The 5,388-nt window shown below is 40.4% G+C and overlaps 1 long non-coding RNA gene across 1 annotated transcript; it reads left to right on the top strand.

Annotated features, from left to right (window-relative positions):
* Positions 1–2,822: 2,822 nt before the first annotated feature.
* Positions 2,823–4,752, top strand: LOC113758041. The gene is made up of 3 exons (XR_003466555.1): positions 2,823–3,331; positions 3,646–3,873; positions 4,026–4,752. It is a non-coding gene; the product is annotated as an uncharacterized LOC113758041 (long non-coding RNA).
* The last annotated feature ends 636 nt before the right edge of the window (positions 4,753–5,388 follow it).

Below are 5,388 nucleotides of genomic sequence, written 5' to 3'. Positions count from 1 at the left end.
CACTCTAACTTATTAATGTGATTGATTATCCCTTTATGCTCATGCATAGATGTCCGAAAAGAAGCACTGGCAAGACTGGGAAGAAGAGCTGTATATGCGGACGTATGTTGAATGGCAGAAAAGTAGGAAGTGGGAGGCAACTAGGAGCACACTGGCAAACCACATGGCAATGGCAGCATACCTGACTCAAGAATGCGGGGTTGTCTGCACAGGAACTCAATCCCAGTCGAAGTACTATCGAGTGGTGGAGAAATGGAGGTTGTTCACACACCTTCGCGGTGATAGTTCCAAGCCAGAGATTGGGATCGGATGGGACGAGGAACACCGATGCTTTGTGGCCGGAGCAGAGCAATGGGGATATTTGTGGCAGGTATAGTGTGCAGTGATCTCTTCAAGTTTACTTTCGCCAACTCCGCCTACTTGCTGCTTATTTACATGACTATCCAGACTCGTGGTTCTTTTCATTTTTTTTCATAAAGTTGGGCCTGTTTGCTTATGTGTCTGTCTTCATTCAAGTGTCTGTATACAATTTTCAGAAGTCGTTCTGGTTGGATTTAGAGTTTGATCAAGTAACGGTGTTGATTATCTCCTACTAAGGGCCTAGTTCATTATCCCAAAGTGTTAAATATCAAGTAACGGTGTTGATTATTTTTTTAGTTTTCGATTTTCATAAGAAGTTTTTTCCTTTATTACTGTTAGTTTTACTCGAATAGCTTAGCGAAGTGTTGATTATTATTTCTGAATTCTTATCTATTTTGAGCTTTTAGCTAATAAACTATGTCAATCCTGTTGTGAGTGAAAGCTGGATCATCAGTATGCGGACTTCCAATACCCACATAGTGCTGATTTGTGGATTTTGTGGGATGAGGTGATGGACAGCAATCGCGCTCAATCTTCGGCTCAATCTCCACCCCAATTTGTTCCTCCTCGTGTCCGTAGACGTAGGGCTGATCCGAACACCAAAGGGAAAGGCTTGGCTTCCAGTTCTGTCATCAATCCAGCCAATTCGAACAGAACTTCTGATGATGATGGAAGTCCTGTTCCTAGAAATCCTGGCAAACGACCAATTGGTTCAGCTGGCTATAGTGATGAGAAGGAAGGCTCAAGAGGAACCAAGTCCCGAAAGTCGGGTTCGGATAACTACCAAGAGGCACTGAGCAACTTCAACAGATTTTCCTCCATATGTTCTGAAGAAAGAGAAGCGAATGAGAAGTATTCTCTTCAAGTTGCCAAGAAAGTAGTGCAAGGTCTGAAGTTGGAGAGGACTTTGAGCATGTATCTCTTGAAGGAGTTGTTGGATGACGAGTTTCGTGCCTTATTCCTTAGCTTCAGTGAGGACGAGCAGATGGCATGGATTGAGTTGTTCATTGTGCCGAAGATCGTGCCGAAGTGAGGATCCTCTTGGGCAGAACTTGGTTGTGGTTGTCAAATTGTCGTATCTCTCTATTTCTGTTATAATAGCTATTTGTAAGACTAAAAGTATTTCAAACGTTTGCTTATTATTGACCACCAGTAGTGTTTGGTGGCATGTTATTGCGGTTTGTTATTTACCACCAGATTTTGTGGGATGTTATAGTGGTGGTTCTTTATATGTTGTCCCTAAATTGATTTAACCGAATTAAAGGTATCGTATGCTTTAATAATTAAGAAGGCTTTGAGTTGAGAACAGAGTTGATAATTTACATGGCTGTCTGGAGGCTTATTTTTTGTGTTCTTGTGTCTTTCATCGCTTTAATTTTATATTGGGATTGTAAATAGTCCTTAGTATGCTTGGTTCAGGGATTGCTACTGAATTGAAGATGGATACTGTGTGTTATCCATGACTTTAGGACATTTTACTTGGTTCAGGGACAGGATGGGAAATCAAATATTCCTTGCACCATTTCTGGTTCATGCATGCTTGGTTCTTTCATGTGCATTTTTTATATTTCTCTCCAACGGTAAGGCATACAATTAAGTAGAAGTAGTGGAACACCTCTCCTAAAAAGATTGACAATTCTATATGAAACAATTTAGGGGACGATAATGGTCAAGGCCCGAATCTAGTTCGTGCGAATCTATTTCAAATATGACTAGCACATGAAAAGCGAAATCTATCTCGTGAGAATCTTGGAATCTACTTTAAATACTAGCACATGACTACTTTAATCAATTGCGTCATAATCTATCTCGTGGGAATCTTGGAATCTAGTTCGTGGGAATCTATTTCAAATATCAAATCACTAGCACATCAATTGCGGCATAATCTATCTCATGGGAATCTTGAAAGTTAGCTCTTTTCATCCCCACTACGTGAACATATGCATTTGCAGAGAATACAGAGCCAAATGCTATCAATTTATGTGATCCACCACTACTACTTTCCTTCATTGGATTTTCAAAGATCTCCTCGTTCAACTTACGTCCACATCCTGTTGTCGGTTAAACTTACGTCCACATATCCAAATATTCAGTGGAATGCAAAAGCTAAGCACGCCTCCATCAATGGATTTTAAATATGTCATAGAATCTACTTTCACTACTATGTATCATGAAAATTCAAATTAAGCGAAAATGCATAAACATTTCATACCGACTGGTAGGTGGTGCCTACTACCAAAAGGCATTGAGCTCTTCCCCTCTATTTAAAGCCCTGCCCTGTATTACTCCACATATCCCATCTATACACTCAGATTTCACATTTTCATCGATTGCCACATTACGACCACTCCAAATTGTTCAATTATTTTCCCCCATTGTCTTTCCCCTAAGAACTATTCGTCTCTTTGATTAGCTTCAATTATTCCGGAATTCCACAATGGCTAACTTCAATCCGTACTTCGCTTCCTCCTCTTCTACCTCACGCTCTGCAGAAGACGAAGAGGCTATTCTTAACAGTGCCGCTATGCTACTTTTTTCACTGGAAGCAGAATTTTACGATGGTCCTCTTATCAAAATACCTTGTCGCAATTCTGACATGCCTGGTTGGAAGTGGGTTCAAGAGTTAATAACAGGTCACCCACTCCGTATTTTAGAGAACTGTCGGATTACTGTTGACAATTTCTTGAGGCTTTGTGAAGTTCTGGTAGGCAATAACTATGTCCCGTAAAATCCACACAAGCATGTGACGATCGAGGAATTGCTAGCCATGACTTTAGTTATGTTAAGTCATAGCACGCGAACTCGTGTAGTAGCCGAAAGATTCCAACATTCAACGGAAACCATCCATAGAAATGTAGCAGAAGTGCTGTTGGGGTTATGTCGATTTGCACAACGAATTATTCGTCCCAAACAAAGTGATGAAGTGCATCCAAAAATACGGTATAGCACAAAGTACTATCCTTGGTTCAAGGTAACACATGTCCCAACTCGCATTTCTCAACTATTTTTGCACTTTTTTCACATTGAACACTTGAATACGAATTTCATCCTAATTACATATGTTCCAACCATTTTTTGTGACTTTTTGGTCCATTTGTCGGAAATTCAATCTTTTATCACCTAATTCGAAATAGTGAATGCTCCTCGGACCACTCTAGCACATGAACACCTATGTTGAAGGAGAAGCATATTCTTCCTGGGGCAATTTATGTTTCTTTATTTTAATACTTAATGGTCATAAACATAAACATTTATAAACATCCAATTTGTATTTTAAAAATGCAGGACTGTTTAGGTGCTTTGGACGGCACACATATCCCAGCTTCAGTTCCCTCAATAGAGCAGATGGCCTACACAAATAGGCATGGGACTCAAAGCCAAACATATTAGCTGTATGTGACCATGATATGCGATTCATTTATGTCTATGCCGGATGGGAAGGTAGCGCACACGATGCACGAGTGTTAGAAAGTGCAATGAGAATGCACACCGACTTCCCATTTCCCCCACAAGGTAAGATCAGAGCTGTGTGTTATTTGTGCGCCATGCCTATCGACATATATATTGAGGTGAAATTTATGACAGGATGGTATACTCTTTTTTTTTACTAGAAAGTGGAATATATATATACATATACTACTAAATTTCAAAGTGAAATCATGTAGGTAAGTTCTACTTGGTTGACGCGGCTTATAAGATGCAGCCTGGGTTTTTAGCGCCGTTCAAGGGAGGACGTAACACAAGTGTTGGACAAGGACGTGGTCGAGCCCAATGACCGAAAGAGCTATTTAATACTCGTCACTCTCAACTTCGTAATGTAATTGAACGCTCTTTCGGTGTATTGAAGCAACGATTTGCCTATTTAAGGGGGCCGGTTCCATATTCATTTATGCAAACACAAATCAATGTGGTAATTGCATGTTGTGCACTACACAATTTTCTTAGGAAAAATTAGCCTTCGGATGATCACTTCATGATGTATGAACAAGATGATGTGCTATTCGAAGGCGAAGGTGGAGCTCCTCCATATCCACAGATACAACCATTGACGTCCCCGCAAGAAATTGAAGAATGGAAGGGAATGAGAGAAGAAATGGCCAATCAAATGCATGCCGCGTTGCGAAGACGGAGACATTAGATGAATCAAAATCTCCATGGCAAATACAAGGAAGGCGAAGTAGTTACTTCCTCCCTACACATGTAACTGGATATGGGGTGCGGTGGATATATCCAAACGAATGCATATCTCATGTTTCTCGTGTGTAATAAGATGCTTTAATTCTAGTAGAAGAAATAATCAAGTGATGTTACAATGGGGTACTTGCACATCATGCGTTTCATGCACGATGTGTAACAACTTGTATTTTTGTACTTGGATTTGTTTTGAAATAAATTCCTTCCTGGGTTTTGTTCGTCGGAAATGGTAAAATTCCATTCATATGTCGTGAGGCCTTTTAGTACGATATCAAGCTACTTGTATCTACGCACCCACGCTTGTGCTTACCACTAAAAGTGCTCCTGGATATGCATTTACAAAGCCCCGATTGTGCAATTCAAAGCCGTTTTCGTTTGTGAATGGGCAAAATGCGGGCCCCATACTTGTCTTATTTCCTGAGCCAGTGCTGATTACAACCAACCTTGCCACATTGGATTTGCTTTGGAATGGTCAAAACAAAACTTTTGTCCATATCAGCTGATGCAAGTACGGGTGCGCAACAACTTCAACCTTGGGTCAAGGACCCTTTGATCAATATTGGTGGTCCGATGACAAGATCAAGAACCAAGAAGGTGAAGGAAGCTTTACGAGCCTTGATCATTCACCATACAAGCAGGGAGCAAGCTAGGTTTGAAGACTTGATGGACCATGAAGTTACTTTGTTCACTTGCACGTTTGAAGTGAAGGAATGATCTCATACTTGTTAGCTTAGTTGGTAGTTGTTTAAGGACTACCTAGTTTAGTAGTTGTTAGGCGTTGAGTATTTTATTACTTATTGGGCCTTATCGAAAAGCCTTAAAGAGCTGGTTCTT

The sequence above is a fragment of the Coffea eugenioides genome, unplaced genomic scaffold (genome assembly GCF_003713205.1).
Source record: "Coffea eugenioides isolate CCC68of unplaced genomic scaffold, Ceug_1.0 ScVebR1_3525;HRSCAF=4751, whole genome shotgun sequence".
In the NCBI taxonomy this organism is placed as follows: Eukaryota; Viridiplantae; Streptophyta; class Magnoliopsida; order Gentianales; family Rubiaceae; genus Coffea; species Coffea eugenioides.
Note: the sequence above shows the minus strand (reverse complement) of the source record. Positions and strands in the feature narration are given on the sequence as shown.